Source organism: Felis catus, chromosome B2, assembly GCF_018350175.1.
Source record: "Felis catus isolate Fca126 chromosome B2, F.catus_Fca126_mat1.0, whole genome shotgun sequence".
NCBI lineage: Eukaryota > Metazoa > Chordata > Mammalia > Carnivora > Felidae > Felis > Felis catus.
The window spans coordinates 21,559,479-21,572,499 of record NC_058372.1 but is presented as its reverse complement, the minus strand read 5'-3'; the positions used below and the strand labels follow the sequence as shown (position 1 = coordinate 21,572,499).

Here is a 13,021-nt window from a genome sequence, read left to right as displayed (position 1 = left end):
ATCATTTATTTCCAGTGCATAGTTAACAGGAAGTATGTGTGGAAAACAAAACAAGGTAGTAAATGATTACAATGCATACACAGTAAAGATTAAACAAGCCAATTTTGAAAATACAAAGGATAAACACATGCATTTCAACGAAGAAGCACAAATAGCTGATAAAATATGGTAAGACGCTCCACCTCCCTAGTAATCAGGAAAATGAAAGTTAAATGAGGTGCCATTTTTCCTCCATCAAACTGATGAAAATGTAAGATTGATAAGGTCAACTACTGGCAAGGATGTGGAGAAACGGGAGTGTAATTCAGCTCAAACTTTGGGGGACAATTTTGCATCATCTGCCCAAATGTAAACATCCGGTACCCTTTAACCAGGTTCTATGAGCCTATACTTTAGAACATTCACATACATTACATGATTGTGGGTAATAAAAAAACGTGCACACAAACTAAATGCCCTTCTACAAAGGAGTGGTTACATAAAGTACAGCCATGCTACGGAAGAGCAGCCACTAGAGAGAATAACATAAATGTATATAAACTGAGAAAATTGTATCCAAGATCATTGTCAAGGGGAAAAAAGCAAGTGACCAAAAAGTATATAAAATATGGTCCCATTTCTATAAACCTCTTGATCCTCCTCTCTCTATATATAAGTATGCATGTCAGTGTGTAAATACATGCACGTGTACACACACATGGGTAGATAAAGATCTGGCCACCTCTGAGGAGGGGAGTGGGCTGAGAGGGGGGAGTGCAGAGGGTGGCCACACGTGGTAGACCACGCATGGGGGCAGTCATACAGTAGACATCACAGATGTGCATGTGTATTGCTATACAACTTTTGGCAGACAGCAAGAGTGGCTTTTTCTAGTTCGCACAAATGTTCCCTATAGCCAGTTATAATCCTATGGACGGAGACTTACATCTTCATTTTGTATGCTTGCACATTATTTTTACAAGCATGCATCACTCTTACAGTTAAAATCATTGGAAAATTTGAACATTGCCCTTGACTTCAATCAGCTAACAATCTAATGGAAAATGAAGAAGAAAGGGATTAAAATTAAAAATTAGACTATAGTCTCCCAGACTGATCACTTTTAGTGATTGACCTTTATTTTATTTTTTAATGTTTATTTATTTTTGAGAGAGACACACACACAGAGTATGAGCAGGGGAAGGGCAGAGAGAGAGAGAGAGAGACAGAATCTGAAGCAGGCTTTGAATTCTGTGCTGACAGCTCAGAGCAGGACTCAAACCACAATCCGTGAGATCATGACCTGAGCCAAAGTTAGATGCTCAACCGACTGAGCCACCCAGACGCCCCAGTGATCAACCTTTAAAATAACTGTTGCTTTCTGAAAATCTTCTCTTTTAGTTCTGGTAACTAGTGTGGTTTTTCAAATCACAAAAATCAAGACAGCTCCATCTTAAAATTCCACATATCCTCACAGTATCCCAAAGTCTTTTCTTTAAGCTTCAGGGCTGTCCCCATTGCCCCCAACCCTTTTCCTCCTCCCTAGAGGCTCCCAGTCCATAGTCCTCCATCTGTGATAACAAATCTTCCTTGAAAAGACGTTCAGAGGTATACTAGCTCGGGCACCAGCCAACCTTAGGAATATTACTCTTCCTAAGTTTCAGCAGTCATACCCCAAGGCAACCCCCTTTCTAAGGAAACACTTTTACATTTGTTAATGAATCCTCCCTTCCATGTTGCCCCCATTCCATCCTATTCATCAATTCACTGATGCAACACAAAATTATTGATCACCTTCTCTGAACCAGACCCTCAGTTGAATCAGACATGCCCCAATCCTCAAGTCCCCCAGACTAGTAAGGCACATGGAGGTGTCAAGAAAAAATCATGAGTCGAGGTGGTAATGTTACAATGCAGACATGGTGTTACAGAAGCCTGGAGGAGAGATGCCCTATTTGGTAGACACAGAGGACTTCAGAGAAGAAGAACTACATCCTGAAGGATAAGTAGGAAGGCAAGAAAGGGGATGCTTGACAGGTGCAATGAAAGGAATGTTGTAGCTAGAGCAGTAGTAAGATGAGAACTGAATGTATGCAAAGGCATCTGGAAAGGGTTCAGAAGGTCATGGGGAGCCACTGAGCCACTGAAGGAGATTAAGCAGAAGAAAAGCACAACAGTCTCTGACTTGGGGGAAATATAGCTATGGCAGTGGTTTGAAGGATGACCTAGAAAAAACAGGACTAAAGTCAAGAAGACCAGCTAGGAGGCTGGTGTACTAGTCGGGGCACACAGCCTTTAAGAACTGATGGATTCTGGGGTACCTGGGTGGCTCAGTCAGTTAAGCATCCGACTCTTGATTTCGGCTCAGGTCATGATCTGCTCATGAGGTCGAGCCTTGCACAGCCTGCTTAGGATTCTCTGTCTCTCTGTCTCTCTGTCTCTCTGTCTCTCTCCCTCCCACACTCACAGTTTCTCTGCCTCTCTCAAAAAATAAATAAATAAATTGGGGCACCTGGGTGGCTCAGTTGGTTAAGCAGCTGACTTCAGCTCAGGTCATGATCTCACAGTTTGTGAGTTCAAGCTCCGTGTCAGGCTCTGTGCTGACAGCTCAGAGCCTGGAACCTGTTTCAGATTCTGTGTCTCCCTCACTCTTTGACCCTCCTTCACACTCTGTCTCTCTCTCTCTCAAAAATAAATAAACATTAAAAAAATTTTTTTAAATAAATAAACACTTGAAAAAAACTGATGAGCTCAAATAGGAAATAATGCTCCCAGGTGAGCTAATCTCATGCAGTCTGAAATAAATTACATTATGTTGAATTCCCAATGTTCTTCGGTTTGAAGCCAAGTTTGGATTTTAAGAGAAAACAGAAATTTAAAACTCTGATTCTATTTACACATCCTTAAGACATCTACCAGAAGAACAGAAGTTGGCTTGAATAGACTTCATCCGAAGGTTGATTAAAAGCACTTAGCTTCCCTTTAGGACTCTGCTTATTGGACTCTAGGATTAAAGAAGAAAAAAAAAAAAAACACATCGAGCTTAATTATTTCTCAGCCATGAACTATAATTTGCATTTGGCATCAGCCACTTTAACCTCCTTCTTCCTTGCATCAAGCACATAACTCGCGTTTTATGGTAGACATTCATTTCTCCACCTTCCATGCCATTCCTCAGTGAGAAATAGTAAGGAAATCAAAGAGAGTAAAGAGAGAAAGCCCATGGAAAGATTCCTCTTTCTAGGTGGAGAGTTTCCTTGATGTCTGCAAAACAAATGCATGTCAGCCAGAGAAACAGAACTTCCTAAATAATTAGAAAATTCTGCATGTCTCACCTACAGGTAACTTCAGTCTTATCTTTACTATGTCTTAGGGTCAAAAAAGCCAAAGTGGAAGGGAGGAAATCTAGGTCAGCTGTAGCAGGAGGAAGTTTGGCCAGAAAACAAGTCCATCAGGACAGAAGATATTAGTATATCTTCAAGTTTAAATAAGACTCAAGAGCTTTCAAAGGGGGTGCTACCTGATGATGAGAAAGAAGCTGGGGGGAATCTCAACAGAGGAAAAAAAACATTTTGGAAAGAAAGGTAAAGGGATTCAAAGAGCTTCTGAGATGATATGCACCTCTCACACAAAACACAAACTTTTTAGCTGAAAATGTATAGCTCTTCAAAGTACACATTAAAAAATAACCTAAAAAGTGGTGTTCGGCCCATTCTCTTTGTATTTGAGATGTTTTGTTAACCTGAAGTTTGTTATAGTGAACACACTATTCTCTGTATAAATAGAAGAATAAAGTCTATATAAAAGCAAGCTGAAAGTATTTTCTAGAAGTAAACTAAATACAGATTCTAGCCTGAATAGTTAACCATTAAGTACACACACACACACAAACATGCACACACACACACAAACACAAACACGCACACACACATACACACACACACACACTCAGAGTAAGCAGTGACCATTGCCACACCAACTAAATGCCTTTTAACAATCAACATCCTGGATGTTTGAACTTTTCCTCCAGGAGACCAATGTTTTCAAAAACACCATCTTGTTTCTATACACAACATTCCCAGGCCGTTCTTTGAGGCACAGTCTATCTCCATTTTGTAACTCTGAAAAAGTGAGGTGCCAAGAGGCTACCTGGCTTGCCCCAGGTCACAGAGTCATTAGTCAGAGCCTGCGTGCCAGGCCGGCAAACAGAGTTCAACAAGAAACCATCTGTGCCTCTCTGGGCCGAAGCCATCAACACTAAAATTATATTTCAGTGTTTCAACAACCATTTTGGACACGGTCTTTCCCTATACCACATGGTAAGAGAGTTGTCGCTCTGGTTCCAAGAATGCCCTTCGATGGGAAAGAGCTCGACAAGCCTCTTCCTTGATCCAAACTGGTTTGCCCAGACCTCCTGGCTCCACAGGTGGGAGGGAGTACAAATCTGGGACCCAGGACCTGCAGACAGAGCCACCTTCACACAGTACCCAGTCAGAGCCACAGCGAGTGTCCCCAACCTGGGCATAAGTCAGAGCCTTTACACTCAGTGTGAATAGCCACCAAACCATGAAACCCTGAAGACATTTTATCAGTGTCCCTCACTTGATCGCTTCAGGATCCAGGTACAATTCTTGGCCCCAGTCATCCTAAATAGATGACACTCAGGGACTGTACCCCACGTGTTCTCTCTCACCTCTGGGCCTGTGCATATGACACTCCCACACCACTCCTCTCCACCCCCCTCACACCTCATGCTATATATCACTTCTTCCAGGAAGCCATCCTGATCTCCCTAGGTTATGTGTTTTCACAGCATCTGGTCCCACTCTTAACATACAATGTAAGACCACACCGGACATGGGAATTACCTGCTAATGTGCTGGCATCCCCTAGTTAGAACATAAACTCCATGAGAGCAGAGGTTGGATCTTTCTCCCTTGCTCTGAACTCTCCAGCACCCAGGATAGTGCCCAGCTGTGAATAAATGATTGAGCAAATATTTGAAATCAACAAGCATTTATGGCTTACCATTAAGGCGAGCACACGGCTAGACACTGGGATAGAAAGACGAAGTTGTGTCCTCTGCCCTCAGATGAATTATAATCTACGAAACTCTGATGGCTTTTATCTTCATTTCATGCACAGATAGATTTTTACAGAAACACATCTACCCAGGGCGCCTGGGTAACAAAGTCGGTTGAGCATCTGACTTCAGCTCAGGTCATGATCTCACTGCTCATGGGCTCGAGCCCTGCGTCGGGCTCTGTGTTGACAGCTCAGAGCCTGAAGCCTGCTTCAGGTTCTTTCTCTGTCTCTCTGCCCCTCCCCTACTTGTGGTCTGTCTGTCTGTGTGTGTGTCTCTCTCTCTCTCTCTCTCTCTCTCAAACATAAAATAAAACATAAAAAAGAAAAAAAGAAAAAGAAACACATCTACCCAGTGAATGACCGGTAAAAAGGGGCCCAAAGATCCAGGGGGTTGATTACAACTAGAACAGGAATGTCCTTCTCTTTGGTGGCAGTGATGTTTCTGCAATGTTTCGATCTGGCCTTCAAATTGCTGCCTCATGAGAATCAACAAACTGATGAGAATACTCTCCACCAAAGAGCAGTGTCGCATCTTCAAGCCAACTGGACGGCCAGCTCCCCAGGGCAGGGAGATTCCGAATGTTAATCTAGACAGGGACAAAAGAAAAGTGAGAGGTGAGGGAGACCAAAGTCTTCCGTTTCTTTGCATCTGTCCCTCCCACAAAAGAATTGCAGATAACATACAGCCTCCAGCCTTTCTGCCTCCCAGCCAACTAAAAGGAACCCTGACCCCATCTTCCTGAGTGTCCTGTTTCTAAACCAGCTCCACCCCATCCCTTCATACTGATACGAAGTCAGTGGTTCTCAAAGTGTGGTCCAGGGACTAGCAACAGCATCCTCGAGAACTCCTTCGTAAGGCAAATTATCAGCCTCTCCCTGGACACTGAACCCGTGTCACTGGTCCATCTGCATTTTAACTGGCCCTACTGGTGAGTCTGAGGCTTGTTCAAGTTTGGGAACCACTGCCTCGTTCTTCATCATCACAGCTTACTCCCCACTGAAGCCTCTTGCTTATTTATTCAAACACCTATTTACTTCTCGTCCTCCATTCGTGGAATGAAGCTTCATGAAAAAGTAGGAACTCAGGGCTCTGCATCTTCTGTGGCTTAGAATGGGTCTGTCACATAATGGTGCTCAGTAAATATTTGCCAAGAAAACAAACAAATCTTCCTCTTCACCCCACCCCCACCCCCAATCTCCCAAGAGCTAGCCACGAACGATCCCGGAAGGAGTTAAGCCACCCTCGTGAGTCATCTGGCCAAGACTCTGGTTATCTGTCAGTGGATGATAAGCCTCCAAGGACAGGAGGTGCAATGCCTGACTTCATGACCCTTTAGCCCAAATCCCCTGAGGCTGCAGCTTTCGCTCACAACTGCTCTGAACGCACCTTTCCAAATGTCAGAGGCCCAATGATATTCCAGAATCCAGACATCTTGGGTGCAAGGATGGATTTGGGGTCACTAAGGAAACCCCTCTGGGGTGACTCAACAATTTACGGCCCCCACCCCAGCCCCTGTGATGGGTCGGTGCAGCCCTTGCGTGGTCCCCCCGCCTCTGTGTGTACAGTCACCCTCCTAAAGCCACTGAAGGAAGCAGAAACCGGCTGCTCCTTGTGGTGCATTAAATCCCATTGCCAGGTTTCACAGCAGAGGTGTCTGGGAAGCTTCCCTGTAGGTTGTTGTGGCAGGAAAGCCAGATCCTGAGGAAAAAGTCAAGGGAAACAGCCATTGTAAAAAAGAAGATAACAGCTACCACTTACTCACGTTATCTCCCATGAAATGCACATGCAATGAGGTCTTTTCCCCAAGATGAGGAAACTAAGACTTAGAGAGCAACCCTCCTGCAGTCTTACAGTCATCCACAGTGGACCTTGAACCTCTAACCCAGCTCTGACCCCAAAGCCTTTCTTAACCTCTAAAAAATCACGAGGGTTCTGGGACCCTCAGCCCCCTCCCCTACATGGGCCAAGCCAGCTGCAGTATCTCACCAAATAGTGGGGTGGTGGGGAAAGAGAAAACAAACTTTCAGGGAGGGATAAACTGGGCCATTTGAAGAGCCCAGGTTAGGAGGACTCTTGGCTCCTCCACCCAATCCATCCACCCCGGGGATGCCACGCCTCTCTTCCTGGATTTGCCTTGGACCTGCCTGGACAGTTAATATTAACCCGAGGTGATGAGCACCCTTGCCGGGTTCCCAGAGCCTCTTAGAAAGGTGGGATGCTGACTCACTGCCTATGTGGCAGCCACGTGTTCCCACAGTTCCCAGGTGGTGGCAGCCAGCAGGCAGCCTCCTGTGCTAAGCAGAAGGACCCCTCTATCTGGGCAAGGATCAGCAAATGCTGCTGGTTTTCAGGGTCTCCATCTGAGGAGGAAGAAGGGTGGGGGGTGCATTAGCAATGGAGGGAGAAGGAGGAAGTTCCAAGCAGCTGAGCAAGAAGCTTCCCCTGCTCAGCACCCCACCACTCCCTCTGCCTTCTACATCTCCAGGGTGTTTACCACTTGTACCCAATCAACGGGTACAACAGGAAGCTGGAGGTTGTGGAATGAAGAAGATTTGATCACTGTCACAAACAAAGAAGTGTTAGAGCCTACCTGTAACACAAACTGTCTGTAAAACGCTTAGCCCCTCCAAGAAGCCCCCGTGGCTCTGAAGCTAAGACTGCGTCTCCCCATCTCTCTGTTCTGCCCCCACCCACTAGCTCAAGTTCACCCCTACCACATAGACAGAGGCACCCAAGACTTTCGCCCACCTCAAGTGTGTTAGCAAATCTCTGGGTAAGGACAGAGAAGCTGGACTGGGCACACCTTTCTGCCCCCATGTGCCTCCCAACAAAATGAAATGAAATAAATGAAATGAAATGAAATGAAATGAAATGAAATGAAATGAAATGAAAAAGCGATGGGCAATTGACATTGCAGAAACTCACAACTGCAGACTTGTCAGACACACATGGAAAGAATAGGAGAGCACATAGGACTTACAGATTTGAAATGGCATTATTCTGAATGAAAGCGCTCTTGCCCAAATGGAGCTCAACCTGCTGTTTGTTTCTCTTGATGCTTTTAAACCTAAAATCGGCATAGTAAGGCTGAGACAGATTTGGGGATTCTGGTACACACACATCCATCCTTTCAGCTCTGATACCCCCAAGAAGGCTTGAAACCCTTATGAGTTGCAAGACAGATAACTCTCCAGAGCCAAAGCATAAGGGACTCTTAAAAACTGAGAACAAACTGAGGGTTGATGAGGGGTGGGAGGGAGGGGAGGGTGGGTGATGGGTATTGAAGAGGGCATCTTTTGGAGTGAGCACGGGGTGTTGTATGGAAACCAATTTGACAATAAATTTCATATATTAAAAAAAGAAAGAAAGAAAGATAACTCTCCACTCCTGAGCTGTTGGATCTGGAGAGATGGAAACACAGTCATACCAGTAAGAGCAAATCCAGCCCTCAGCCGCAGCCCTGAACTAAAGCCCTGACTTTCAGGAGGCTGGAACAGTTGGAGCTTCTGTTGAGCTGAAACATGTCTGGGTGCTACGTGCTTGTGGGTGCTGGCTAGTCGCACTTTCTGATTCACACCAATGTTAACCTGGCAGCTTGGGGAAGAAGGAAAACCACCCAGGGTCCAGCACTCAAAGCAAAATCTGAAGAGAGTGCAAGCAAAACCCCCAGACAGAGAAGTTAAAAAATGGTGTGACTCTCATACCTGGAATTTAAGAAACAAAACAGATGAACATAGGAGAAGGGAAGCAAAAATAATATAAAAACAGAGAGGGAGGCAAACCATAAGAGACTCTTAAATACAGAAAACAAACTGAGGGTTGCTGGAGGGGGTGTTGGGAAGGGGGATGGGCTAAATGGGCAAAGTGCACTAAGGAGGGCACTTGTTGGGATGAGCACTGGGTTTTATATGTAAGTGATGAGTCACTAAATTCTATTCCTGAAAAAAAAAATGCTAAGGAAAAACATATAATGTAAAAAAAGAACAGGTGACTGCCCCAGATCATGCTACACTTCCCTCCAGAGAAGAGGAAAGCCTGGAGCAGAGAAGCCTATGGCTCCCTCTGGACCACATCACCCCCAAGGCTGTCACACCCTGTCTTAACAGAGCAGAACCAGCCCACCAGGCACTGATCCCCCTCACCAGCCTGTGCCCAGTGGGCAGGTCAGAGCACGCAGCTGACATCAGGCCCCAGTCTGGCTTGGCTGCACTGGGGGCCCAGACCCCGTGGCTCCTGTGCATGACCCCAGTTGCAACAGCAGGTTAAAGTGCACAGGCAGCCTGGCGAAAACATCTGTGGTGATAAGCTGCACCCTTCTTGGCAGATAACCCCGGCAGAAGAGAACACATTTTACAATACCTCTGAGCTGTCCTTCCAGCAGCCTGGCTTAGTAAGGCCTCCAACTGGTCGTTCTGGTGCTGACCACCAATCACACAGCAATAGCAGAATTTTCATACTTTCCCCCAAGTGAACAATGAACCCAGTGCTTTGTGTTTCAACAGGTCACTTCAACATCCAGCTTGTTTTTAGTATATTAAACTGCCAATCTTCAGAGGAAAGGCCAAGAAGGTTCAGAGGTAAGGCCAAGAAGGTTCTTCTTCCTTCAGGCTGCACATGGAATCAGGGTTTGGGATGCACCAAGCAGGTCCAAAAAATGTTGACTCAGTGAGTCAGCCCCACGCCCCAGGTGCCAGCAGGAGGGACAGGGGGGTAGGGCTCTTCAAGGAGAACAGAACTTTGTCCTCCAGTCACCGTTCAACTAAGAATCCCATAGGCCTCAGTGTTGGGGATCGTTACTGGATTGAACTGGTGTAGAATCAGGTTGAGAAGATGCAAAAATAGAGCCCCAGCCTGAATGAGCTTACCGTGGAGTCAGGAAGACAAGAGCAAAACACAGAGAAGTTACCAGAAACGCAGAGTTTGTCAGACCCAAAGCGTCTCCAGTATGGTGATTGTTTAGCCAGTGGTTTTTTACTTCAAAAGGAGGGGGGAGAGAGTCACTCATGGTGGGCTGCAGGCCTGGAAAGTGACTGTGGGGAAAGAGCACTGGCAGGATTTGCAAGGAATGGAAAACAGGATTCCATCCTACACTCTCCACTCTCTACACACACCCCTGGGCAATCTCACCCACAGCTGCAACCACCACCTCAATACAGTGACTCACAAACATGTATCTGCAGCCTGGTCCTTTCTCCCCAGATTCCAGTGGTCTGAGAGGTCATTGCCCCGCTGTCCCAACGGGTGACTTTAGCCATCTTTGTGTTCTCCCTCTACGTGCATTGGCTCTTCTCTTAGCTCCCATCTCTGGGCACCCAAAAAAGGAAGATATCCAATCCAGACAACTCAGGCTCATCCTGCACCTTCCCCTTCCCAGGCTCCCATGTAAGCCTGGCCAGTTGTACCTTCTAATGGCTCTTAAGCCAGCCCTCCTCTCCACTCTGGGTGCACTGTGTCTTTGTTTCAAGGCTTCATAGTTTCTGTTGCCTTCCACCTGATCTCCAGACAGTAGTCTTGGTGGCCTCTAATATTTCACAGCAGGTTGTCTTGCTGTGACAAAGGTCTTCTCCTGAAGCATTCCTCACTGGCTCCAAGCAAGTACACATGAAGTCCTCCCTCTACAGCATGACCATAAACAAAGATATCTGGATTTTGCCCCAAGGCACCAAACTTTAGAGTGTAGCATTTTAAAATAAGGATTCTAGAGGTTTAGAGAGTACTTAGCAAGCCTAATTAGTTGTAATAGGAAGCTGCCAGATGGTGCATAATGTTAATGACACCCATTGTAGGCTACCCAATAACACCCTAGTTGACTGTGCTGTTCCCCATTGCCTGCCCCTGAACTTGAGTGGTTAGTTTGTTCTCTGCTTGGAGACCTCAAAACCAGGCCTATTTACCTTTTAGCCTCCAGGTATACTGAATTCCACCCAGTTTTCAAGCACTTGAGGGTGCCTGAATGGGCTGGGCTCTCTCCCACATCCCTGGCTGTGCATGGGAAGCCCTCTTCCTCTCTGATTTCACTCAGAGAATTTCAGTGAATCTCAACCAGGGGCACTCTTTTCCCTTAGGGGACAGATGGCTATGTCTGGGGGTATTTTTTATTGATAGAACCTGAAGAGAAGAGGGTTGCTGTCATTGTCACCCAGTACAGAGGCCAGGTATCTGCTCCACATCCCACCATGCACAGGACAACAAAGAATGATCTGGTGCAAAATGTCAACAGTTCCAAGGATGAGAAACCCTGGTCAAGATTCAGCTCAACCCTCATTCACCCTGTTTCTTAAACATTCTCCTTCCCTCCATGAAAGAGAGAGAAGGCAGTAAGTATCCCCAAATCTGGTCCAAATCTGTACAGTAATGACTATTGCAATGCATGTAACTATTCACTTGTAAGCCTCTTCTCCAAGCTTCTTAAGAGCAAAGAATTTGTCTTCCTCTTCTCTTTATGCCACAGGAATATGATAAAATAGCAAGGTCTCAAGGACTGACATGAAAAGAGAAAAGTACCTGAGTATGATCCAGGTCAGAGAGTATTGTACAATGCACTGAGAATAATGTCTACCCCCGCACAAGAGTCACATAATGTCTTATTTACATTACCATTAAGTGGCATTTGACATATAAATATCACAGTGTGCTAAGTATCACCGAGAGCTAGATTTTAGACATGGATTGTTTTGCTTCAGCTTACACAATAAAATTTGATGGCAAGCCAGTACATCAAGGTCAAAGGAGTATTTTAAATACCAACAATTGCTCTTAACCAATCACAAGAAAAATATATATACACTCTTGGTACATGGGCTGCCTTCTGAAAAGTGAGGAAGTAGAGGAAAGAACATCAGTCAGAAGAATAAGTTCTTGGAGAGATTGTAAAAAAAGAAAGAGTCTTCAGAACCCCAGGGGTCATTACCTGACTCCTTGACCACAAAGCAGTGAAAACTTAGGTATAAAACATGTGGAAAAAGAAAAGCAAAACCTTCCTCAAGCAAAGCTCCCCTCCACGCAGTTAATTTACTCACCCAGATTCCAGAAAGCTCATGAAAATCAGTTGGTAGAAAAGTAAAGGTGTGAAAAAGCAAGGAAAACATTTTTCATTTTTATTTATTTTCAATCAAAAGGTCTCACATGTTTATTACTGAACCAACCTACTGGTGCAGAAGCATAATAAGAGAGAAAAGTCAATTTCCTGATAAAACAGATCTACTGGTCAGGTAGTAGGGAGGTGATGGAACACATGACTTTCAGGCAGCATAAACATGTGCCATCTCATGTACGATCCCTTACAGACCCAGCTTTGTCCTTCTCCAATGCTGCCTCTTGGAGTTGTATCTGATTTTATTACCAGTTTTCATCAAATCCAGTGGGGAATGGAATGATTCTGCTTTTGTTTCTTGCCCAGGAATCACTTGATCCTGAAAGTCTTGTGAGAAGACATGGCGAGAAACACTCACAGCACACACCACGATGGTGGAGAAGAGGAAAGAGAAGGAAAACATTTTTTAAAATCTGCTTTGGTCCCACCCAGCTCAACCAAGTGTTTTCTTAGTGCCATCCCAAAGGATGTTCAAGATGACCATACTGGCACACCCTCATTACAACACTGTCATTGTCAGAAGGTTCTTTATCCAAGAGTGGAGCAACCGTTCAGCCCACTGGAGGAATGGGGCTCACAATAAGGAAACACATTAAGATCAAAATGTGAAGTCAACATGCTGTAAGAAAAAGAAAAACAGACTCAATACCACAGAAGCTAATTAGAGCCCATGGACCTCCCCTGCCCGCCCCCCGCCCCCACTTCACCATGCATGGATTTTCTGTTCCATTTGCAAGGGAATCAAGAGGCCCATGCCAAAAGTCTGTGTGTAGGGAGCCTCTGGGTCACTGCTGACCCCCAGTAGCCCACATGGGAGCACATAGAAGGGCAAAGAGGAATGTTCCCTGGGGAATGAGCTTCAT

At 45.3% G+C, this 13,021-nt stretch overlaps 1 pseudogene; it reads right to left on the bottom strand.

Moving 5' to 3' along the window:
* Positions 1–12,345: 12,345 nt before the first annotated feature.
* Positions 12,346–12,533, bottom strand: LOC109500142 (annotated as a pseudogene).
* Between the last annotated feature and the right edge of the window lie 488 nt (positions 12,534–13,021).